This window comes from Melanotaenia boesemani, chromosome 4 (genome assembly GCF_017639745.1).
Source record: "Melanotaenia boesemani isolate fMelBoe1 chromosome 4, fMelBoe1.pri, whole genome shotgun sequence".
NCBI classification, from domain to species: Eukaryota; Metazoa; Chordata; class Actinopteri; order Atheriniformes; family Melanotaeniidae; genus Melanotaenia; species Melanotaenia boesemani.
The window spans coordinates 25,133,493-25,160,941 of NC_055685.1; the positions used below are offsets into that span (position 1 = coordinate 25,133,493).

At 39.0% G+C, this 27,449-nt stretch overlaps 1 protein-coding gene and 1 long non-coding RNA gene across 2 annotated transcripts in view; one reads left to right on the plus strand and one right to left on the minus strand.

The window, feature by feature from the left end:
- LOC121638892 (protein phosphatase 1 regulatory subunit 29-like) overlaps window positions 1-27,449 on the minus strand; it is a 237,428-nt gene that overhangs the window by 81,221 nt on the left and 128,758 nt on the right. The window lies entirely within an intron of this gene.
- Window positions 23,924-24,923, plus strand: LOC121638893. Its single transcript, XR_006010096.1, has 3 exons — window positions 23,924-24,014; window positions 24,523-24,672; window positions 24,779-24,923. It is a non-coding gene; the product is annotated as an uncharacterized LOC121638893 (long non-coding RNA).

Below are 27,449 nucleotides of genomic sequence, written 5' to 3' on the forward strand. Positions count from 1 at the left end.
TATTTTAAATTTGTCTTTGATTCTATAACTTGTGCATAACATTAATGAAAATATTTAAATACAGATTTGCAAGTTGGAAAGAATAACACACACACGCTGAACAAGTACATTGTGTAATCTTGGATTAACATGCGTTGCTTTCGGTTTCTAAGTGAAGAAAAGGACAAGCTAACATTTGAAGATTCAAACTGGTGTTAGAGAAATGTCTGGCCTGCGACATGTGGCTGCTTTTGGCCGTACTTCTGTTTTTGCAGAAACAGGAACCTCAGAGGGAGCCGCAGCAGACAGACGAGGCTGACAGCAGAAGATGCAGAAAAAACTGCCTCGCAACAGTTGATTAGTTAGTTATAGCATCCAATCACTGTTCAGTTTAGACAAGGTATAATTACTGGGTGTTACGGACACCGCTCATTACTGACACCTGTGGCTCGTCCTGTATGCAAATGCCAGGCCCTGATGTCTGTTCAGAGTGGCTAGACCTGACGCACCCCCGGTCTCCTCCCCGCTGATTGGCTCATCACCCAGCCAACCACATTGCAGCTTGCCGAAATCAGAGGAAATAAAGGACTGCTGCTGTGTTCATTCTGTAGGGAGAAGCTGGATAGCACAGACGGCTTCCCCTCAGCTTGTGGTTGCGTTACTAGACTGTGTGTTTGCTGTGCTTAAATGGTAGCCTTCTAGTACGTAGACTACTTTGAGGTTTCAGCAGAGTTAAACCTGGCTGTTTGTGTTTTCCCTTGTGGGAGTAATTGTAGTCTCGTTTTGGTTGGGCTTTACCTTTGTGTATTACACAGCTTGTTTTGGCTGCGCTTTGAGTTAGTTTGTGTTCTGCCTTTTGATTCAACCTTCGTGTTTAGATATTAGAGGACAATGGTCGCATGTGTTGGGCTACCTCAGGCTACTTGGTTGTGAATGTATTTCTCTTAGATTATTGGAACCACTGCACGTTTGTTATTTAGTTAAGTACGCCGGTTTATGTGCACTCTTTTGTTTATATAATCTTAGTTTGGTTTATCCAGCGGACATTTTGGTGTTTCTTTCAGCAGTTTCACTAACCCCAACACTGGATTATGTTTGCCACCTGGTTTTGATCTTTATTTATGCTTACAACAATAAAACCTGCTTTGTTTCACTTTTACATCTGTCCATGGTTACCCCCTCCCACACCCCTTGAGTGGGACATAACACTGGGTTCAGGGAAAGCAGTGGGGTTCTGATTTAGGTTATCAGCAGCAGAACTCCTTTCTCTGTAACCAGAGAGGGTGAGATAGTCTCATAACCCAGAATTCTGTAACATTTCCAATAAATTGTAAAAATAAATATCTTGACTTTGAAAGAAGTTGTTTGTTCTCTCTGACCAAATCAACGAACATGCATGGAAGGAAAACCACAGAGTTTTCTCTAACAACTCTTTAGACTAGTTTTTATTTACAGCTCTTCAGGTCATAACTTTGCAATAATAGTTTATGCTGATTGCTCCCCCTGCCAAATTCTCCCTTTGTTTCTTTTTCATTTTTTTTCCCTGAAAAGGGATGATACACTTGCTTTGATCTGATAATAATCAATAATTCATAAAAAAAAAAAAAATCTATGAGGTCTTATTTTTTAAGACATTATAGGAATCAGGGTATCAGGGGAGTATGATAACCTTATAACCTGTGAATATTCTTGCATTCTTCTTGTTGCTGGTTCGGGAAATGAACGGGCTTTCTTCACTCACAGACATGTTGATCTGGCAAGAGTTAATCATTTAAATTGGTAAGCCAGGTGATTTAATATATAATGTTACATTGTCATCCACTGATAGCAGTTTGTGTGTTGTTATTGTCACCAAGCAACTACCAGTAATGAATAAGGGCTCTCCTAATCTTCTAATGGCTATGCTTTACATGCCATAAATAAGATGTCCTTTGGTTCAATTCTACCTTTTCTGTCGTTGATCCTTGAATGACATGCATTTTTATAAACCATGCTATGCACAGCTGTCAAGAGCAGGTTTTTTTTTTTTTTCCTTTTTTTATTGTTGGGATCAAACACATTTGTTCCTGAGGGAATAGGATTTTGTAAGCTACTGGTTCATTCATTATAACTCCCAAACGTAACATCTATTATGCAGATGAAACGTAACATCTGTTATGAAGGTGAATAGTAAATTTCCCAGTGTGTGTCTTTATATTTGCATTGTTTATGCTGTGTTGAAATATCTTTAAAAGCTCCATGTGTGGAAGTGATGTTTTATCACATATCTTCCCTAATCAAAGTAATTACCCCTCAGTAATCAGTTTGAACTAATCTGGTTATGGTGGATGCATCTCTAAGGATTCTGTAAGCCATACATGTCATTTCCGAGAACTGCCCTCCATCGCCGCCACCAATCTGTTTGACTGATTATGCACACAGGAGCTGCAAAACCTGTGATCTGCATCACAATTACATACAGCCAAGAGGAGGTTGAACTTTATTAACAACTGGGTTTGGATTAACAGACTTCAGAAAGTCATGTGAATGGCACATAGATGGCTGGGATTGTTTAACATTGAAGCATAAAACAAAGCATAAAATAAAAACAAAGGATGGGAATGCAACAGAATTATTTATTTTTAAAATTAATTTTCTGTAGGAATATAAACACATATAAAATAAACTGTTTGCTGAATCAATTTCATAGGTCAAAAAATTTCTTCATTTTAGACTTAATGTGATGTGTTTGAAAAATCCTCCTGTAGAAGGGTCATATGGTAATTCATGCATTGGAGTTTATTTGTAAAAATGTGGTAAATAATTTTTAGTGTTAACTGTTTACACTGCTAATGGCTATTGTTTGCGAACCTTTTATCAGTTCAAAATATTTATAGGGATTCTGGGAAGTATTTCTTTTAACATGGAAATTTAATGTCATCTCAGACTGAACACGTTACATCCCCTCATCCACAACAGCAAATGTCATGCTTGAGTTCATCTTGCTGATAGCCATGTAACAGTTAAAAAAAATGAATATTATGTCTTAAAAACCAGTTCTGTGTCAGTATCCTGTAAGTTTAGCTAATGTAACAAAGTGCCTGAAAATAATTTGAAAATGTAGCAAATTATGTTTTCCTATGACTGTGCACCAACATCTTATCTTCAATGACATACATGTGCAGGAGAAATAGCTGCTCTTTATCAAATATTAGGGAATAAAGCCATAAAATAAATGAAATAATAACAAGAATTTGGTTAAATTCTGTCTTTAAAAATCCTGACAATGTTTTGTCCAGAAAAGACATTGACAAAATAGCACAGCATCAACAGCTGGTGGGGAGCCACAAATGTACCATCGTCCGAGCTAGACAAGGCAGTGTGCTCCCTTCTCATGTGCGTAACAGTTTTCTTAAACTGGATTTGTTCCTGTAATGGAGCACGGGTAATCGGTGAGACTCACTCTGTTATTTGCTAAGGCATATCCAATTATTCTCTTTGATTTCTTCCTAGTCTTTGTCTGCTCATGTGTTTAAGGGTAGCCATGCATTAAAACAACAGGCAACAATGCAATGGTTTCTAAGCTTCGGCACCCTTTCAAGTCCATTTAACATTGTTTTCGGTGCACAGAGAGGCTCAGTTTACTCACTATCATGATCAAAGCTAAATAACTGAAAGAAGATTACTGAAAAGGGGAAGGAAGAAAAAAAAAAAGACTGGGCCAACATGACCCAATAAAACTCGACTGAATGAACTCTAACAAGCAGAGTGAGGTGTGGATTAAAACAACTCCTATTAAATATAAAAGGAAATACTACAGGGGGACAGAAAGCAAACTTTATAATTGAGAAGCCTCTACATGCACTTTAACTGTTGATGACCTTCCCTTGAGTAAACATTAGAAGTCCAAGGGTCAGTAAATGGAGCAGGTAATGTACATTTATATGTTGTTCTGCATCATCTCTACAATCAAGATCATGATGCAAAATTCATACAGCATCATCTTACCAGTCACCAGCTACACTTTATCACATGGTGATGATATCTGTCATAAAACCGCCAGATGTTGACAAAAGTAGTTAAACAGCTAATATTGATGAAGAAACAGTAATATATTATCTTATTTTAACTTTAGTTTATTGCATATACAATATTTAATGTGTGAAGTTTATATTCTTTTTTTTAATTCAACTTAACATATTTTATTTTTTCAGTGTCTTAGCTTACCTGATACAGTTAGGGCGGCGCTTTTAGAGACATAATTTCATGTACACATGTGTCCGTGTGTGATTAAGCACTTCTCATACAGAAAAAGTATGTGTGTGTGGTATGTTGTGTATATTTGTGATATGTGGGCTCATGATCTAGGGGATTTGATGGGTAAAGATGTTTGTCTTTTTTTTTACGTTTGTTCATTGTGTTTTTAATGTAAAGCATGCATTACCTTTTTTGTATGAGAAGTGCTTAATAAATAAAGATTGATGGACGGACGGACGGACGGACGGACGGACGGATGGATGGATGGATTGATTGATTGATAAAACTGATGATCTGACTAAAAACACAGGTTTCCTTTGTGCTCCCCTTTTCCTGGCCAGTGCTCCTGCCTGGCCCCCCTTCAAAACTTTTCTAGACCCGCCCCTGCATTGCTGAAGCATAATCTTTTTCTTCCACCTGTCAGCTGTAAATAGTAAATGGTCCGTATGGTATACATCACATTCACCCATTCACACACACATTCACACACTGATGGCGGAAGCTGCCATGCATGGCGCTCAACCACGACCCATCAGGAGCAATTAGGGGTTCAGTGTCTTGCCCAAGGACACCTCGACATGAACTCGACTTGGCCAAGGATCGAACCGGCAACCCTTGGGTTACAAGACGACCGCTCTACCTTGCTGAGCCACGCTGCCCCTGTGTTTGAGAAGGGTCCTGTCAAAAACAATTTTTGGGGGTAAATATGTGCTGATATGAACCCCAAACCGCTAGCTTCTTCCTTCCAATTAACAAACTCCACAAGAAATACGGTACTAATGAAGAATAAGCTAATCACCTTCAGACATTATGATTCACAGAACAAGAGGGGATGGAGACAAAGAGAAGACCAGAGAGCCACTAGACCAGCCATGTTTGTGCAGAATGCACGGGCAAAAAAAATAAATAAATAAATAAAAAAAATCCATCCATAGAGTCAGAAGGCTCATCTTTTCCATTTTGCCTGTAGAAGCTTCCATGTCCCTCCGTCATAAGGAAAAATGACAGATGTATTGGGCTTGTTAGGCCATGCATGTGTTAAGTGCGTTAAAAATATTAACACGATTAATTACATAAGTGACTGTTGTTAATGCATTATTCTTGACAACTCTATCTATCTATCTATCTATCTATCTATCTATATATATATATATATATATATATATGTATTGTATTTGTATATCATTTGTATTTGTACAATAATATAATAATATATAGTCAAAAGTGCATCAGCTGACCTGTACCATATTTGCACCAGGATGTGAAAAAGGAGTCACAGTGCAGTGTTGAAAATAACAGTCATAAGTAATGAAAACACCCTCAACTGCTGCACTTAGAGGCCCCACAAGGCTTGGGCAAAAAGTTTCCTCATGTTGAAGCTGCAAGGATTATTAGATTAGATTATTAGATTATTACACTTCTGTACCCCTTAAATATGTTTAAACTAAGTTAGCAACTCTGTGCCAAGTGCACAACATCTGGACATTCATCATGCAGCATCAATAGATCTTAACTATGTTATTCGTTATGTTTACTCTATTTTCTACACTTAGTGTGAATGTGACAAAGTGGGTTGATAATGTATTGTGCAGATAAAATGTTATCTTTATTATGTGCATTACACATACATTCATAACAACGATGGATTGTCTAACAAAACCAAAACAATCAGATGGTTTTGGACCTGTTACAAAATTCAGATTAAAATAAAGATTAATTTTAAATTAATGTTCACTTATTAATATCTAATGTTCATTCATTACAATAACCTGAAGAAGAATTTACTCCAAAGGGTTTTTTGTTAACATGTCCTCAAAATGAAAATTGATTCCCACTGAAAGACAAAGGAAATCCAGATGTTTCTCTTAACAGCTGCAGTCACTTCATTATGGGGATTTCTACCAAATGACCTCTTTCCAAGTCCCTCCTGACAAAAGATTTTTGCTGACACATTTATTTGAATGTATAATTTCTCCTGAGAGAGATTACTTAATCTTCTCTGGAACACTATCTCTGTTTGTGTGACCTGAAAATCTGATAATATGGGTTATCATTAAGAATTTAGGCTGAAGAAGAGATTCGCCAACTCATATGTATACAGTTTTGGCTGTCTGTCATTTCAAACTGCCACCTGGGTTGCCTCAGATGCAGAGTGGCAGAGAGGTTTAATGGTTCACTGGATAATTAATGATTCACAAATCAGGGTAAAATAATGCTAACTTTACTGCTTTATCTCTCCTCTTACCAGTCATCATATAAAAACTGTAAAGAAAAAAAAAGATAAAATTACAGAAATTTGTTTTAGGAGATGGAAGTTGTGTTTGTAAGAGAGATTTTCTTTTTTGCTGAAAGTTCTGTATTTACTCCAAATGCAGCACCTTTTTTAAGTCTATGGTGGATGTCAAGCAGTCTGACAGCTGAGAAAGGGAAGGTTTTTCCACAACACAGAAGCTTTCCATCAAACCCAATGTGTACTTGTGAGCATCAAAAGACGCAATAGACAGTTGCAGCAATAGCCTGAAAACAAAATGCAAAGACAGCATTCACCGTACAATGATAGCTTCATTGTCCGTGAGTCTGGATAGAAGATCAAAAGACATCTACACTATTTTTAACCATGGTTTTTAATGTTGCTGTTTTAATAAAGAAAGGTTTCAGCCTAAAAACTAGAGAGGGTTTGCTATGGATCCTTTGGCACTTTCTGATGAAAGCCTGGATCTAATGAACAAGCAGATCACCAACCTTAAAGAAGACATCTGGAATCTATCCAAGGAACTGAGCAGTTGAATTCCCTATTGGATGTGGGGTACCAGCAGATGATATACTTAGCTACATAGCCTCACTGAAAGCAGCTCTCCAGGACACCCTGCCTTGGGATCCTGCTATCCCCTCACCCTGGCCCTCTTCCAGCTCCACTCCCAGACATTCGGAATCTTGGTCCAAGGTGGTCTGCTGCCCAAGAAAGCCTCCGATGGTACTGGCCTGGTATTATCCAATTTGAACTGCTGGCTGGGCATCGACCAGCACTTCACCAGCTTGGACCAAGGCGGTCAAATCCCCACAGTCCTCCCAGAGCTCCTCCTCAGCAAGGTGTTGAAAGCTCCTAAAAGCCACGGTGAAGGGACACATCGAGACTCGTGCGGTCGTGGCCGGGAATGTGCCTATGTTCGAGCTGGAGCCTCCCCGGGGGCCGGCGTCTCTCCTCCCACAGCTCCCACCATGGAGGCAACTGCTTTGCCCTCTGGTGCTGCAGGCCCCTCTACCCAGAGTCTCAGTGGCTGGAGCTGGCCTTCGTGTTCTCATTGTGGGGGATTCCATTGTCTGACATGTCCGTGTGAACAGGTGCTGCAGTGCAGTAGTCACAAAAGCAACTCCGCCCACCAACTCTCTCATCACCACTCTTTAGCTTCCACGATTGTAATACATGCAGGCACAAATGACCTCAAGTTCCAACAGTCAGAGGATGGATTTTATCAACCTCATCAACAACATCAAAGAGTAAATAAACACTGCATAATTTCCGGTCCACTACCTTCACACCGTCATGGGTAGACATATAGACAAGTTCAGATCATAATGCAAAATTTATACAAGTTCAGCCACATCCAACAGCTTCACGTTTGGTTAAAAGGTTACTGTCACAAACTCATCCTCCACTCCTGCAAAGCTCTCTCCAATTGATGGTCCAGCCAGAACACATATCCCCTAGTCAGACCCTCCTCGCTTACACATCATATACCGGTGCACATCACCAGCAGACATAAGCATCCCTTTCCATATCCTTACACTTCTACTGGCAGATGTCTCCTTCCCATTTATACAACTCCTGTTACAAATCCCACGTCTCAATCTCACAACCGAACTAATCACTGTCAAACAAATCCTTTATTGTTAATTATGTGATTGTAGCTAAGAACATTGACTGTGTCTTTTTAACTGAAACTTGGCTTGGCACTGATGCACCAATTATTCTCACAAAGGCTTCCCCAATGAATTTTAAGTTTTTATTTTCTATCAGGGAGGTAAAAAATGTGGAACAGCTTCAGTTCCTCAACAATCAATATCAACCCACAACAACCCACCTGTTTTATGCATCACAGTTTATAGACCACCAAAACCTTCTACCTGTTTTATTAAAGTTTCCAGATTTTTATTTTTTTAATTAGCTGTACATATTAAATACAATAAGATTTTAATAACTGGTGATTTTAACCTACATATCAATAACAGAAGTGATCCCTATGTCAGTGAGTTTCTTAAATCTTTTAAACAGTATGAATTTTAGGCAACATGTAACACAGCCTACTCACAACAGAGGACACACCCTGGACCTGATCATACCCTATGTTCTGTCCATTGGTGTGCCCTCTGTTGTTGATCTGGCTGTGTCTGACCACTACTGTGTTTTTTTTTTACATCACAAGTTTTAGCCAACAGGAGGCCCCAGTGAGAACTGTGAGGAAACAATATATTACTTCTGAAGTGGCTTTTTACCTGCATCATGTGATTTTATTGTACGTCATTTTAACAATAGATGAAAGTCAGCTATCTACTCAGCATCTACAAGAAAATACAAAACACCGTGGAGAAATGAGGAAATTAGAAAGCTGAAAAGAAATTGCAGGACAGCAGAGAAGAAAAAGAGAGAGAGAGAAAAAAAACAATGCATTATGAAAATTCATGTGAACAACTCAAAATCTACAATAATACACTTAAACTGGCCAGAACACTCCACTTCTCAAACCTCATCACAGATAACAAAAACAATATCAAATTCCTTTTTTAAACCATTGATCTTTTAAAAAAGGCTGATTTTAACAAATCATCCATTACAGCATCAGATACTGCACGTGTGGACTTAGCAGACCACTTCAGACATAAAACTGATATGATTAGATCCGGTCATTTATCTCAACATGTTGTTGATTTTAACAGATCTTAATCTCTGCTTTTACCCGATGAAACACTGGAGAGTTTTGTCCTGGTTGATGCAAAAATGCTTGGTCGAGTTTTCTCCCATCCAAACCTAACCTTTTAGACTCAATTCCCAAATCACTTTTAAAAACATTTTGTGGTTTATATATATTTATATATCAATATCAGTCTGGTTTTAGGAAAAACCACAGTACTGAGACAATCCTTTTAAAGGTTGTAAATGACCTCACATCTAACTTGGACGCACAGAATCTTTCAGTTCTGGCTCTACTGGATCCAAGCATCACCTTTGATACAGTAGATCATGAGATTTTTTTAAACAGACTCAGACATCTGGTGGGCCTCTCAGGTAATGTTAATAATTTACTCCTATCTTACAGATCGATAGTTTTATGTAAGTATAGATACATGCTCCTCAAAGATGCATAAAATCCAGTGTGGGGTTCCGCAAGGATCAGTTTTAGGCACACTTCTTTTTTTTCCCGTACATGTTGCCTTTTTGGGATGCATAAGGTGGCACGTCATTGATTTTCTCAGCTATGATCATGATACACAGCTTTACATTGCTGTAGCTCCTAATGACCTGGAGCCAGTGAATACTCTTTTAAACTGTGTTTTAGATATAAATTCATGGATGGCAGAAAATTTTAATTATCAATCTTGAAGACAAGAAAGAGATCATTTTACCAAAATTACAAAACTGTAAATATTCTCAGTGTGTGAGAATTCTGGGTGTCCTTTGACTCTGAACTTGATTTTTTTAGAAATGTCACAAAAACAGGATTTTACCATCTTAAAAAGAGTCCACCCATTCTTCTGTCTTGCCAGCACCAAGGTTCTGATTTGTGCTTTTATTTCTAGTAGAATAGATTATCTCTGGTCTTCCAAAAAAGTCTATTTCTTACCTATGATTACTCCAGAACTCAGCAACACAATGACGATGATGAGGACCAGTGGACGGGAACACATTACACCAGTTTTAAAATCGCTGCATTGGCTTCCCTTGCATTTCAGGATCAATTTCATGGTTCATATAGTTGTTTATAAATGTCATAATGGTCTTGGACCTTCATATTTTATCAGACCTGCTTTTAAACTATCAACCCTCGCGGACCCTTAGATCCTCTGGTACTGGCCTCTTAGTTGTTCCCAAAGTCAGAACCAAAACTTATGGGGAGGCTTCGTTCCACCACTACAGGCCTCGACTCTGGAACAACCTGCCAGAGAACCTCACAGCTGCAGAGACTGTTGCTGTTCCTAAAAACAGGCTCAAGACCTTTCTTTTAAGCTTAGCTTTTGACTAAATTTTATTTGCTTTTGTTTAGATTTTTACTTATCTAATTATGTATTTTTCTATTTATTTTGAATACCACATATTTATGTGGCTCTCCATTTTATTTTGTTTTAACCAAGTAAACAGTTTTTATTAACTCCTTTATTTTACTTCATTTTATTTTACTTTATTTTGTCACTTTCAAGAAGTGCTTAATCTGCATCTTTATCCTGGTTGCTGTTATCATTTGTTGTTGTTTATAAGTTTATTTAAGCTTGTTTTTACTTTTTAACTTCAGTGTTTTCCTCCTAGGGATCCTCCACACCAGTAGCGCTACCTGCTCTTTCTGCTGGGTTGTTGCCATGGCGACTGCCCTTGTAAGGGTGGCTGGGGGTCCTCCACTGCTGCCCTGTGTTTGTGGTGAGGTCTGTGAACCCCAGCCTGCCCTGATCTGGGAGATTCCTGTGGTGGCACCCTCTGTGGTCAGGGGTGGGCTGGCTTCCGGTGTGACTGAATCCCCAAGATACAGTTTTCACACAGCAGCATCAAGCCAGATGTTTACATTCTATTGATATGTTTATACTTACATTCAGTTAAAAGACAGTAACTAGGGATGGGAGTTCATGTTTTATGTGTTGGGGGAAGCGTACATGTGCTTTGTATGCGTGTGTGAGTTTAAGATTGTGTGTAAAAGAGACTACAATGAGGTGTGTTTTAATTTCCTGTTATATACTATGGTGTGAGAAGGGTTTTAAATTTTGTTTTTAATTTGCATAATTTGTTTTCAATATGTAAAGCACTTTGTGTTGCTGTGTGCATAAAAAACGCTCTATAAATAAAATTTGATTTGATTTGTTTTAAAAATGAACATGGTTACTCCAAAATAAGTTAGAAAGGAGATAGGAAGAATTTGTGTCTTTGCTTTTAAATCAGGAAAGAGCAGAGGAGAATAAAATGAAACAAATATAACAAATAATTAGATAACAATAATTATAGGTAATTCTAACAGTAAAATATAAAGAAAAGAATTAGAAAGGTAAGAATGAAAGGTGATGGGAGGAGACATGGGTGGACTGTGAAGAAATGGCAAGTCTATGTGTGAGAGATGAGAAAAGAAGCCAGTTTGTAAAAGAGTTGAAAGGGGAGGGCTAGAAATGAGAGGGGGAGAATAGAAAACAAATAAACACATAATTTAAAAAAGAGGATAAAAAAAATTATTCTGAGGAGAAAAATATGATAGAAAAGAAGGCTCAAGATAAAAGCACAGGAAAGCTAAAGGAAGAAAAGTAGAAATATGGAAAATAAATAGAAAAGGACAAAAACTTTGAAGATAAAACAAAAAGTGGTTTGGCTACAGCATTACTTTGTGCTGTGCGCCTAATGGGAATGACAGGAAGGGAGGGTAGGCCATGGCAGAAATTACAGTGATAAAGAAAATCCTGATCAAATGAAAATGAGAGGAGTAAAACAGTGAGAGGGAAAGACTGAGGAAGAAAGAAGATAGGAAAAGAAAGACAAGATGATGATGTCAGGGAGGAAGGATGCCTAAAGAAAAGATTCAGGAAAAAAGGAGAAAAGGAAATAAGACAGAAGACACTGGGAAAGGGACAGAGGTTGAGTAATGTTTTTTTTAATACTGTCACACTAATGAGACTTGGGTTTGCTGTATGGCTGCATCCTGTTACTGCCTGCAACTTCCCTGTTAGTATTAGCTTAGATTAATGGGCACACACTCATCCATAATATTAACAAAGGTGGGTGAAAATTGCTACAGGGGAAATTGCATGCATTCCAAAGTACTACTGCGATAAAGCTGTGTAATCAATATGGGATGATTTAAATATCTGCTGCTGTGGTATTATGTTTTAACTGAGATGACTGGGCTAGCAAAAACTAAGCAGAATATTAGAACTAAGATTTGAAAGTTGTCATTTCAAAGCAGCTTGGACCCAGAAGGGCTTGTTCATTCAGAAGAAACACGAGTGTTGCAGCAGAATTCTACAACTACATCTGTAGTGATATGCAACTGACAGTAATTGCATTAATAGATAAATAGGAGCTTTTTTTTCATTTGTTTTGTGTAAACACATAGTGCAGAACACCACAAACTGGTTTGATTGTCTCATATATGAGCTTGGCCTCAAATACAATTTGGGCAACACTGTTTTCTTGGAATCCTGTGTCTAGGTCATCCTCCTCAACATGAACATTATATCAACATACCTTCAAGCCACAAGCTCTGTTATAGCATGCTTTGTTAGTTATTGACCTTACTTGTAAACATTGTGTAACCGACCTATGGGGGTAAATTGCCTCAAGAGACTCTGTCTATTGTAATCAAAACACTAGCCGCCTAGGCTAATCTTTTCATAAACCCTCTCGTCCCACTTTTTAACATTATGTGTGGTAAAGGATGGGCACAGATGGGATATTCCCTCAGGATCACAACGTTTTCACAAAGACACAAATAATAAAGTCAAACCAGAACCCATGATGGTGGTCACAGCTAAAAAGCCCAGGAAAGAAGGCATGGGTGGAGATTGGCCTGACCCGATTACATAAACTCCATAATTCAAAATGAACAAACTAAGATTTGAATAAGGAATACCAAGAAAGTATTAGTTTACACAAAATAAAGAACAGGTTTGGTGTCTTCTCATTAACAGGAGGCAGCGACAGGCACCTGGTTCTCCTGGTGCATTAACCATCTACCCTGAAAAGGGTTTAGCCCACATTCAGGTTCTAACAAACTAGATGATTCAGTACAACACTACATATTCTCAGAACGAGTTCTAAAATGAAGCAGCTTAGTAAATGACAGGGGTCTGTGAAGCTATTACATACATCACGGTTTCTTCTTCTTCTTCTTTGTTCCTTTGGCTTGTTGCACATGAGCTATACTGGGCAACACTGTCCTTATAATTTCCTGTTGTACTTGTCCATGATCAGGGGACCTGCCAAGAGTGCATCCTATCTCTCTGTCCTGTTAATTACTGGCATAGGCTCTAACTCAAAATGTTTCTGCTTCTGCCTGTCGTTCTTCAGAAAACTTCAAAACTTCAAAGACCTTCAAAACTACAGACACTCAAAATTGTTTGCTATTGTTGAATTACTTACTGGCATAAGTGAATTGATTGATTGATTGATTGATTGATTGATTGATTGATTGATTGATTGATTGATTGATTGATTGATTGATTTGATTGATTGAGATAAACAATACAATATGGAAGCTGGGAGCAGCCGCTCTGTGCTTTATTTCTTTTTTTAATTGTTATATTGAGATAACGAGGTAATTTTCTCATTATCTTGAAGCAAATAGATGATCAAGGTGGGCTTATAATTAAGTGTGTGACACCTGATTTCAGTGATCAAAACAGACAGCTGATGGGAGGGACTACATATATGTATATATATGTATATATGTGTAATTATGTGAGTGAGTGATTGGTAAAACTTAACAGTCAGACACGTCACAATTTCAGCCTTTGTCAGAGTTGACAGAGGTAAAATTGGACATTCTGATCAGTGATGGACATTGCTCGATCTGGCGTCGGCGGCCGGCATCCCAGAACAGAACAGCTCTGTTCCCTGCGAACACTGACAGCCCTGCAGAGCCCCTTCAAAGCCAGACTGCTGCATCCAAAACATGAAGGAGGTCCATGATTATCCCAGTAGACCACAAACACACTCACTAAATTCCAATATAATTTATTAATGTAGGAAACACACTTAATGTAGCTTATTTTTATAATACTTATATATTAACAACAGGTAGGTTTCTGGGGGGAACCTGTGTGGAGTTTGCAAGGTCTCCACCTGCATGCTTGGGTTCTCTCCCAGCTTCCTCCCACAGTCCAAAGTCATGCATGTTAGGCTGATTTTAGTCTCTAAATTCTCACTAGGAGTGACTGAGTGTGATTGAATGTTGGTCTCTCTGTGTTGGTTCTGTGACGGACCAGGAGCAGCTCCAGTCCCTTCACAACTCTTTGTTTGAATAATCTGTTATAAAATGTCCCGTTATCATGAGAAAACATTTTTTTAAAAAATGCGAGCCCAGTCGCTCTCGGCTTCCATATAACACAAAAGCAACTCAATTAAAGTAATTAAATTTAAGAAAAAAAAATATAATATTGCAAGTGATCGAAAAACACTTGCAGGGTGGGGCACAGAGGAGGTAGAGTGATCATCCATCAGGCCTAGAGTTTTTTATACTGGCTTCAAATAAGTGTCACTAGGTAAAATACTAATACTGCTGCCACTTTTAAGTCAGTTTCGATCAATTTTATTGGGTTTCCTATTGGTTATGGATTTGAGTATTATTATTACTTGGCTGGCTAGCCACTGTCCCTGGACTCTGGATCATTATGCTATGTCTGAAAGCTGGTCTTGGTCTTTTTGTATTTTGTATTCCAGTCACCTTTACATTATATTCTAGTAATAACTTTGTCTTATGCATCTTGGTCTGCTTCGCATCTAGTTTTTTATTATGAAGTTTTTGCTTTCAGTTCTCAGTCCAAGTTAGTATTGTTTACTGCCCTTGAGACACACCATGTTTCAGGCATTGATTGCCACTCAGCTTTTTGGGGCTTTATATCCTGTCCTAGTTTGGTCCACCCAGAAAGTTATTAAAGTTCTTCTTCATCCTGCTGCCTCCAGCATAGTCCTGCATTTGGGTCCTCTTCTACAACACACTGTCATACCAATCACACAAAAATGCCTAGTGAAATTCAAAATGTATTGGAAGAGGTTTCAGATAAAGTTTCACATAAAAAGGCCATGACTGTGAATGTATAAAGAAAAAGATAAAGTAGTTAATAAATGGTTTGAAACAAAAAGATGCAAATAATGGCATATACAGAGTTTAAAGTATCCCGGCGCTGTGCCAGATCTTCAGTGTTCAGACTTTTTGCAGCAGAGAACAAAAAAAAAAAAAAAAAGGGAAAATTTAATAACTTGATGTGTGCACCAATGTGAACTATCATCTTGAGTTAATCTACCAGTGGTATGAGAGGGATGCACTTTTCCTCTCCATAAAACACATTAGAAGTGGAGTGGGGCTTGGAAAGTGTGTGATTGAGTGGTAGTTTAGATGAACACTACACCACAGACTGATACAGTAGAGCAGAGGTGTTGGTGAAAGGCTGTAATGTGGGCTACAGTGTGTCAGTTTTATTTGTGGGATGGAAGGTAAGTTTGTGAAGCCTGGTTATTACCTGTTATTTACGTCACATTTTCAGACACAAGCTCTCTGTCTGTCCACTGGTGCATGTGTCTTTGCACATTGGGGCGGATGAGGCAGAAAGATCGTGCCGTCATTTAAATAAGGTAAATAACATCAGGTAGTTTATAAAAACACTGTTGCTGAGCATGGATAAAAAATGTTTAGAGACATCAGCCTGACATTTCTGAAGTTAGCGTCTGATTTATGATATACAAAAAGAGTGATTCCATTGCTTTTTTGAGGTTATTGGCCACATCAGGCCATTTATGATGTAACAATCTGGACTAAATTATTTTATACAGCATGAAGAATCGTATGTGAAATGCAAATGCTAATAGGAGGTTGTTTTATAGGATTTTTTTTTACATCTATAGCACATTAGACTATTTCCTGTCAAAAAACCACAAGATTCTGGATGTTCATATCTGGACTGAATTATTCTACAGAGCTGGAAGATTCATTGAAATACACTTTCTGATTTTTGAAACCTTTATTCTATTTAGAAAAATACGTATAAGACGCATTTTTTTATTTGAAGTATTGTTTCTAAACCACAATAAGTAATCTGGTGTCAGTTCCGGAAAGCCTACATACTGTATTTTTATGCGTAGGCACCTAAACGACAGAATAAAGTGATACAGGATATTAGAATGACATAGCATGAGATAGATACCATATCCAGCTCTGAAGGCAGTGTGTGTGTGTTGGAGGGATGTGTCAAACACCAGTCTGACAGTGCTGATATGTAGGCTTTATTTTCAGGCGAGATGGCATGCAGCAATTTTGTCTTCAGATGACTTAAACATCACCATTATGAAAGCAGTGCATTCCATACATGTTAATGTAATTTTAAAAAGTGCTGAAGTTGACCTACTGAAGTTGAGGTTGGCTGGCATTTTGTCCCCTGATAACCAGTCTTAAACTTTTAACCTACCAACAATTTCAGGATGTAGAGATAAATGTACATGCCAAAGGACCCTTAAGGCGGATTTATGCTTGTGTGGCATCTGCGTGCGGTCGGCTGTGGTGTAGCTGATGCTGGTGAGTTTGCTCTCACTTGAGCTTAGGGGGTGCACGTTGTTTTGGTGTTTTGTTGCAGTTCCTCCTTCTAATCTGAAGCCCGGGTGGTATCGGCCGGTAAACTCACTAGGTCAGACTTATTTTGATGGTTTACTTTAGTTTGGTAGGTATTTTCTGTTTTAAAACAACAATGGCGTCCAGCATGGTTCATTGTCTTTATTAGCTTGTGGAAGAAAATGTAGAAATAATTCGATCAGCCTCTTATCAACTTGATCCACTGGTTATTACTTTTAAAAACTGTGGTTACCAGTGAAAAGATCAAGATATCCGGAAACAAATGACTCCAAACTGACCAAACACAATGGAGTACCTTCGTGTAACCGTGCATAGCAGTGGTGCATGTCAGGTCTGGAAGAGGTGCGTGTCGAGCCTCTGCGGACCTACGTAGCGCCTAGGGCGATGATGCAGATGCAGACACCGTGCGAGTACAAATCTGCCTTTATACTCATATGTTTGCCCATAATCCTGTTAAAAACATGTAGATTTAGACGAAGATTAATGGATATGTCTAATGAATGGATGAGATATAAAGAATGTGGTGAACAATGTAAGATAGAGGATGGAGCATGTGAGAATGTGCAAAGTAGGTAGGAAAGCATATGGGGACCGAGCGATAGCGGCAAAATAATGAAATAGTGATGACTCAAGAACTGATCTCAGTCATATTTAGCAACCGAATGACACAAGAAATGTTATGTGTGGATTAAATATTAAAACACCAAGGGAGAAAAGAGATGAAGCCCTTTATCTCTTCCTACTTCTTCCGCTACTTCATCCTCCTGCCTCTTTCTCTTCTTTTCTCTCACTACGAGGCTCATTTTCATCCAAGATGCTGATACAAGAAGAGTGCTACGAAGAAACTATGGGGTTCAGCTTAGAATGAAAAGCGCACAGAAGAGTGTAGGAGAAAGAAAGCTGATAAAAAAGAATATGCTGCTTTCTGAAAGGTTCAATGTTTAATGTATCAGGGTCATTAAAAGTGGGCAAGGCACCCCAGCTCCATGTGGGAGCTTATTACACCAGATTGTCTTACAGTGGGATGAGAGCCCCTTTTGTACTGGCTGTGTCACCCTGTTTCTCACAGACACTTGCTCTTCCTTTCCTTTTGCTTCTGGTCCTCTCTTGTGAACTCTGAAAAGTTAAAAGGGAGTTTTATGTAATTAACTGGTGTGTGGTGACTGAAATTTTAGTGTTTTTGTGGGATATGAAAAGATTTCCTCTGAGATTTCTCAGGAGACCCAGAAAGCTCAGAAAAAAAGAGGCTCTGAAGAGGCAAAAAAGAAAAAGACTTGAGGCATATCTTTCCCACAGGCTTCAGATGCATGTTAACACATAAAAGCTTGCTTCAATAGTCGCTGACACATGTACGCATGTACCGTAATGCATGCACACAAAATCATGAATTCAGTGATGAAAGACTTTACAGCAGTGGTTCTGTGCAGCTTCATCTCTGAATAGTTGTCAAAGGAAAAGAAACATTTACATTAATATTTATTATTATTTAGTGGTTTGGGTTTCTGTAAATATTTATTCAGTGTATAATTTGCGGATGTTTATTAAAATATAGTTGGTATAAATAGCATAAATTTCTTTAAAAAAAAAAGGACCATAGATGCAAGAGGCCAAAAAAAATGCATATTCTGGGGATGCAAACATGTTGTTCACGTGACTACAAGAACAATTAGCCTTTCCCTCATTGATTCACAGTTTAGGAAGTTTTATTGTGTATTTTTTCATTTGCAGAAGTTTATTTCCTGTGTGCCTGTTCAGGTCTGTACTACACAGTGATGATGCTGCAACGCTGCATTAGTGAGTCACTACTAAAGTCAGAAAACAGTCAGTATTTTAATTCTTAATAGAATTAGGCAACAAGATATTCAGCAGGAAATACAACCAACTCCATCCTCAGTAAAAGAAAGCCTTTGGTTGCACTTTGGATTCAACGTTGTTGCATGGAAGAAGGTGAAGATGATAAAAAAGAAAGAGGTAAAACAATTTCTTTGTGTTTATGTGTGCGTGTGTGTGTGTTTATACAAAGTTTGTTTACCATCATTTTGGCATCTTTACCAATTAAAATATTTTTAAAGTTAAGCCATGTTTACATGATGATATTAGAAGGAGCATCCCATCTATTTTTTTTCCCTGCCTTTACTTATCTAACTGTACTGAGCAGCATAAAGTACTTTTAGAAAGTTGTTGCAGCTCTCTTTCAAATCAAATGTATCATACACAATCAATTCATTAATAGCTAGAACTCCCCCCCCCCCCCAAAAAGAAAAAAAAAAAGTTGGATGAATGAAGACAGGCGCTATCAAAACATTTCCATCAGATAGATAATGATATTTTAGGAGAACGATTTAATTTTGTTGCTACACTGCTGGTTTACACTGTGATGAATGTATTTATTTTGTTTGTGCATTGTCTGAGCAATGCTTGCTCATTAACCCTACAGTTCCAGCTTTATTAAGATGGAAGGAATCCATTTAGCACAGCTTGGCTCCACATCCACACACACACACACACACACACACAAATGCAAGTAACAAATAGAAAAAAAAATAGAAATTGTTGTGTTTTATTGTTGTTTATTATTATCTTATTTTTATTTATTTATTTATTTTTTATGAATTCTGAACTCTTGGACTTGGTCTGGAAGTACAAGCACATAAAGACCTAAAGTGTACAGACTTCCACGCTGATGAATAACCTCATTCCAGTGCATGGAATGAACACTGACATTTTAGAGGTCAAATGCAGTTCCACATTCATATATAAAAGCACACAATTACAAACACTCAATTTAGTATGGTCTGCTGTAGAGTTGGATGTGTGTAATTTATGGCATATCTGATGATGGCAGGAAAACACTTGAATAATCAAACACAAATGTGGATGAACTCAGAGATGCACACATTTTTCATTTGTGGAAAACATGCAAAAAATATTCTCATACACTCACACAACTCCATATTGTCACTGCAGCTGATTTTGTTTAAAAGGCATAATTTGCCACCAGTGGCGACACACACCCAGACCTATACACACATGCAGTGATATGGCTCGGGGAGCTTCTCTACTTAATATCCACATTACTGTTCCAGAACATCCACAAGCATCCTAATGCTTACATTATGTGGTGTTGCTGCATATGAGAGCTTTGTATGTAACATCTCTATTACCTCACAGCAGTGTTATGCTGCACTGCACAAGCTGTGCAGTCTAATCCAGTTAGGCGTGTCACAGCTGAGGTTTCTTTGTAAGCAAACACCAAGTTTAAACAGTCAAATAAAGGCCATACTGCGACAAGGATTAGACACCATCATTTTTTTTTCTTTGCCATTTATGGGATTATGGGTGGTATTGAACACTAAGCTATGGCTCAGAGGGGCATCACTGCAACTCTGCTGAACATGTTTGTGAAGAAAATACACAGCAGTGGAGGAATATTATAATAAAAAAACAAAAAAAACGAGTTTCTTAAAAAGAACAAGAGTCCCTTTGAAGGAAAATCCTCAGATACCTGTGGCTTTCTGGACCATTTGTTTATTCAAGGCCCAACATGCTAATGTTTTCTATATATAGATATAGGCATATATCTATGCCTTTGTCTTTAATAGAAATAAATCTTTTTATCCTGAAAACCTACTCGTGGAATTCTAGATTCTAACTAGACATAAATGGGTGCATTTCCAACATGTGTGTGTTCTGGTTAGACAGCATACAAATATTGCCTAATGGAAAATGCCATGTTTGTGTTTTGCTGACCAGGTAGCATTGTGTGCTGTCCTAAGCTTGAAAGGTGCGTTGGAGGAAATGATGCAGAGCAAAACGGGAAGGGTGAAGATCCACTTTCCATGAATTGTACATTTTGTCATTCTGAACATATGAAGTTCACTAAATGGTGAAAATATACTTAGATTGTGGTATCTGTACACCTTGATTTACCTGTATAAGTTGTATGGAAATATGTAGCATTTGCCATCAGTGACGGCTTGCTGTTGACAGATGCGCGAGTGGTTTCCCATGACTTTCTGGATTTTTGTTGAAAAAGACAAATCTGTTTTTTGTTTGTTTGTTTATGGTCTCTTCACCTGTTTGGCCTAGGCTTTTAGGCTTTTTACTCTAAATAAGTGTGTTTACTCAAGTACAGCTTTCTGAGATTGTAGCAAAATGTTGATGTTCACCAGTGAATCTTTGTATGATGCCTGGAGAGAACAGTGAAAGACCCACTGATACTAAAAGACATTTCAAATTAAATTAATGCTGCTCTTTTGTCTTATTTTTCAGTAGTTAAGAAATAAAGGTCCCACCAAAAAAGAAAACGGTTTCCGATTTGGGTTTATTGTCTGCGGCAATGTGTTGGAATTTCAAAGGGAGAGAGGATCTTTAAAGGCTTGTCACAACTGACAAGGTAAACAAATAACAGCCTGACTGGCATTACTGTTTACTGTATTGTATTGTGGAATTTTCTTTTTTAAAAAAAAGGGAAATGCCTGCCAAGTCTGCACCTGTTGTGTGCCTTTTAACTTTAGTTAGACTTAGTCAGACAAAATGCTTAACAATTTTTCTCATCTATTAAAACACAGGATGCTCCCCTATTATAGGGAGCAACTTGAGCTTCAGCATCTTGCATATTCATCAGCATATGAAAGAGCCAGGGGGCTGAGTTGCAAACATTAAACTGTAGCTTGAGGTAAAGTGGTGGACAATTTAAGATTCCTCAACTCAAAAGCAAATAATTGGGGGATTTCATCTTGTAAAAAATCCACAAATGACTACAAAATATTGGCCACCGTACTTATGTGTCATGCTCCGTGGTTCGGAGCCCGTTTTCCCCAGCTACCCTGAAGGCATCTGCTCAGCACTCTGGCTTGATTGCTGATGCGCTCCACCTGCGCTGTGCGCTTTATATACCTGCCTGTTTCTTCTCCTAGTTGCCAGATCGTCTTGGTTCTACCCTGTACGCTTCCAGCCTTGATTTCTCTGCCTGTTTGCCCGTCTGTTGTTGACCCTGTCGCATTTGGATTTGGATTCTGTCTCAGCCTGCCCCCTGTCTGGTACTCTGCTTGTCTCTGTTTGGATCTCCTGGCTCTCGGACCTCTGGAATCGTTTATCGGATTTGGATAACGGATCACGGACTACTCCCCTCACCCCCTCAAGGATTCCCTGTCCCCACGCTGTCATCCTGGTCAGCAATCCGACCTGCGGGTTATTATCCAGCTTCTACCCAGGTAGCAGACAGGTCTGGGCCAGATCTGGTATCGCGCCGGCACCTCTGGCCAACTGCTGGCATGGCAAGTGGTATGTCAACCGGATCTGGGCCAGGTCTGGCAATGATGGCTCTGTTTATACCATGGCATGCCATATGTGGCCCAAATATGATTTGGTATATGTGGCCCAGATCTGTCCATGCCATATGCGGGCCAGTTGTCGTTAAGCTCATGTTGCCCGTATCAGTCTCTTAACATGTGTTAAACACAAACAAATAGTTAAGTCTTACTTTTAAAATGTATTTCTATGTGTCTCACTCACCACCACCCCACTCCTAATTCAATTTTATTTTTTAGTATATAGCAAGTGCATTCAAACTCATAAACACACCACATCACATGCTCCAATACTTAGTATTAATACCGACAGAAAACTTGTTTTTCCCCTTAGAATAGAATGGATTAAAACAGAGGGTCCTTATCTTACCCATTACTAAATTACACAACAACTTTGCGTTTGTTTGTTGAGAAATTAAATCTATCACTATTTTGCAGACTGCCTGCTAATGCCTCCCTGACAATAAACTAATAAAACAACAGAATGACCATTCACCCAGGTAGCAAAATTGGTCTGGCCCGGTTCTGGCCCACACAATACACTTAAACCTGGCCCACATACCACAAAGAATGACGGCCCTTTGCTGGCCCAGATCTGGTTTGCCAAAGGTGGCCTACACATGGGCCAGCCTGAGGCCAGATGCAGACACAGTGGTGGCCCAGTACTGGCCCAGAACAGTTTCCACACTGGCATCGGATGTCAGCCTAATGGTGGCCCTGTACTGGCCCAGAACAGTTTCCACACTGGCACCAGATGTCAGCCTAATGAATACCTTAATAAAACTGTGCAACATTCAGCCTAGATTAAAAATACTTCAACAACGGTGATACAATTATACAAATAACATTTATTTTGATTTGAATAACTTGTTCAAAATAACAATATATAATAAATAACAATATAAAAATCAAATAATAAAATAAACAAATAAAACAAACCAACCAACCATTATTACCCATCTCTCAACACGTGACCTATTTCCTATGCTCTGATTGGGTCAAGATACTTCCTATTGTTAAACGCGCGTTTGTCAACCGCCAATACAGAAGAAGAAGAAGACGACAACAAAGAAGAAGAAGAAGAAGAAGCGCGAATAGATGTGTTGCATTGAGCCGAGAGAGACAAACAAAGTCAAGGTGAGTTTACGGTTTTATTTATTTAATGTGTACAGTATATTTATGGTTAAAAAAACATACTTCGTATTTTAAAGTGCATTCCATTTGAACGGGGAGGCGGGAATTTCCCACTTTGCTAGGGACGTCACCCACTCAGGGTAACGTATTTGGTGGAAGCTTAAGTGAGTGAGCGTGCTATTGCTCTTTCGTATTTTGGGTTGTCCATGGGTTATAGTTAGTGTCTATACTGGAGGCTACGTAGCTATTGTAAGTTTGTTTGTGTTTTTCCCCCCGCATCGTCATAAATATATACATGTGGATGTCCGCTCTGACGCTGTTGTCCGGAACAATGCGTTGAAGCGGCCGCCATCTTGGGCCGGGGTAAGCCGCGTCTATTACTGCATTAGTCAACAGAGGCAGTCTATCAACGATTAAAATCACAATAACTTGCTGAACTTTCAACCGATTTTCAGTCGGTTTGGTTTATTGGAAATGTCACACGCATTTATATAATATAACAGATTATTTTCATTATTTTTTTTTTATTTTGAGGTTGCCTCATTTTTTCCCTTTTACTCATTTTGTAGGGCTGTGCAGGCCAGTGTAAAGACAAAGTACGTGTAAGGTACAGTACAATCACTTATCATGATTGCAAGTCATTAAAATGGGTACAGACATCTGTAATCTATTGCAGTGGTTCCCAAATTGGGGTCAGTGATACAGTATTGGGTTTGCCATGTCATTGCAGCTCAGTGCCTAGTGCACCAAAGATGCTTCATGTGTTTGGCCCAGATCCCAGAGGGAATGATTCTGAGGATGAAGCTGTCTTACCAACAAGAAAACAGTAAACTATTATTATTATTTTTAATTTAATAAGCTGTTTAAATTTGAGGAATGTCTGGAAAGCTTTGCTCTTTTCTTTTTTGTATACAAGATGGACTGTTTAATGCAGATGTACTCAGTTACACTTTAACCCCAAAATGTGCAAAGGTGCCGCAAATGATCTTTTCTTGTGGGGGTGTGCTCAGCGCTGTGTGCGTTGACGTGTCTGTGTGTGTCTGGGCGCATCAGGGCAAACACTCAGGGATACAGAGAGAAGAGGAGAATTGCGCGCTCTCTCCAATATAAAGGTGGGGGGGGGGACACTGACATTTATAGCCAGGCATCTCATGGGCCATGAAACAATCACTGGTCTACCTCTTGAGTAGGTCTAATGCATCAGAAATATTTATTTCTAATTCCTGAAGAACCTATTCCAATTAGATAAACACCAACAAAGGAAGGGCATTTTGCAATCCAAACACCCCCCAAAAAGTAAATAAAATCTAATGATGATCATGCTACTCTTGCAGAGTGCACCATACTGGAGCTGGACCAGAGAGGCCAAGCGTCCCGTAGCCTGCACCAGGGAAGGATTTCATCGACTGACCTGCACCAGAGAAAGACTGTTTCCTCTGAGCCACATCAGTTGATAAGAAGACCACAAACCAGTCTTCATATATGTGAGTATTATATTTTATTCGTAGGCTGTGCTCTGCTGTTGGCTTGAACACATTTTTATGAGACCTGTTGTTTATTTACTTATCCACAATTCTTTTTTCTTCCTAGCACACCTAGGCCTACCACATCCAAGGCTTGAAATCTGTAACTGAAGAAGAGATAGGTGTTGAACCAAATCTGCTACCATTAGCTGATCGCCAGTCTGTCCAAAACATGGAGGAGCGGCTCAGAAATGGTGCTGACCTCAAAAACCATCTGGGAAGAATGTCATGTCAAACTATCCTTGTGAACTGGAAAACCAAAAATAATTTGTGTATTCAGCCTTACACCCATAAGCCTCCCCTTGGCAAAGCAAATTTGTTTGGCACAACAAAGCAGCCAGACTATCATTCTGCTGCCATGATGCAGGACAGGACAGGTTAAAATAAAAGAATGTCATGTCAGTTAACCTTCTGGAGAAAAGTTATACAATGACAAACCATGTTCTTGATTAAATAGGCTTTAAATAACATTGCTGGGACATACAGTATAAAATTGAGAAACTATTTAGTATATGGGGGAAAAGGGAATCATAATTACACGGATAAATTTAACAGTTTCACGGCACCACAGGCACACTATTATCAAAGTAGTTGAAACCATAGGAAGACTGACTTCACTCTGCATCCTCATCTTTTATTTTACTTTACAAATTATTACTGTTGTGCTTTCATTGCATAAATTATGCTGGTCAGACTATCAGACCAGTTCAGATTTGCTGCTGATATTTTCAAACATATTTAAAAGAGTTAGGGCATATTGTACTGCTGATAAACTAACAAAGAAATATCAATTCACAGAGAACTGCACTGGCTCTTAAAGGAGGGGGAGACGTTAAAGAGTGTAAAGAGTGTCATGTGCAACCTTAACACTCTCTCGCCAAGAATGTCAACATGCGCGGTATAAATGGCAAGATTGGCTTCCAGCACCTGCAAATAAAGGATGTTGTAATTGGTAAGTTTGTCTTAACAAACACTGACTCCCTCAGAGACCATGCATTTTTTATTTATTTGTTATGGCTAGATTTAAACTGTAGGTCTGGATGCACAGCTCTGAATTTTTTCTCTCTTCTTTTTTTAGAAGTCCACGGTGGGAATGATGGACTGCACGGACAGCGCTGCTTCATTTGGACTTCTGTGCCCTTTGTTAATTTTTTACAAAGACTTTAGCCTCCCTGATTTTATTTGTTTTCCTTTTGTTATCCTTAAGCTCACATTCTTTTAATGTATTTCAATTATTGATCTTATAATTTTATTGGGTTGAAAGCATAAATTTTTTTTCCATCCCCACTTAATGTTGTTTCCCTCTGTTGTTCGCTCTCCAACAGTGTCACATATTATTTGATTTTTATATTATTATTTTTTATATAGTTATTTTAAACAAGTTATTCAAATCAAAATAAATGTTATTTGTATAATTGTATCACCGTTGTTGTAGTATTTTTAATCTAGGCTGAATATTGCACAGTTTGATTAAGGTATTCATTAGGCTGACACCTGGTGCCAGTGTGGAAACTGTTCTGGGCCAGTACAGGGCCACCATTAGGCTGACATCCGATGCCAGTGTGGAAACTGTTCTGGGCCAGTACAGGGCCACCATTAGGCTGACATCCGGTGCCAGTGTGGAAACTGTTCTGGGCCAGTACAGGGCCACCATTAGGCTGACATCCGGTGCCAGTGTGGAAACTGCTCTGGGCCAGTACAGGGCCACCATTAGGCTGACATCCGGTGCCAGTGTGGAAACTGCTCTGGGCCAGTACAGGGCCACCATTAGGCTGACATCCGGTGCCAGTGTGGAAACTGCTCTGGGCCAGTACAGGGCCACCATTAGGCTGACATCCGGTGCCAGTGTGGAAACTGTTCTGGGCCAGTACTGGGCCACCACTGTGTCTGCATCTGGCCTCAGGCTGGCCCATGTGTAGGCCACCTTTGGCAAACCAGATCTGGGCCAGCAAAGGGCCGTCATTCTTTGTGGTATGTGGGCCAGGTTTAAGTGTATTGTGTGGGCCAGAACCGGGCCAGACCAATTTTGCTACCTGGGTAATCTCTTTTTTGCTCAGCAGCTTCTCCCACATCCCGCAGCAGTTTTCCCCCTGGATCTCCTTGGCTCAGATCGTGAGATTCCCTCCTTACCCGCTGGATCTCATCTTGCTGGTACGTCAGCCACACAATTACGCACTGTCATCTGCTGCTCCCTGCTTTCTGACACCTGTCTCCCATACCCACAGAAGCCTGACCAGAGAAGAACCGGATTGCACAATTCTTGTATTACAATAAACGTTTGTAACCCATCCCTGGGTATCTGAGTCATTTTCTGAGTCCAAACCTGTCTGCCTCATGACACTTATGGCTCTATCCAAAGAATTGTGTTGCCATCATCAGACTTAAAATGAAAAATAAAGTGGATTCTTTTTTTGTTCTTTTGGTCTTTTGTCCTTTTTTTTCTTATCCCCCATTCATGCAGTTTTTCCTACTTCCGTGGAAGCATTTTGGTATTTATTTAGAGTTGCACTAATTGCTTCAAAAATTCCTGGTAGGCTTCAAGCTCCCATCTTAGAGATGCAGTAATGACAATCATTTCATTACTCATTCTTTCAGTCCAAATACTCAGCAGTGAGAATCTGCGTTATAGTCACAGATCATTTCAAAAAAAAGAAAAAAACAGAGAATATAAATATAAATGACACCACAAACCTATGGTCCAGCATCTCCATTTCTAACCAGCTCACCATGTTTTACTT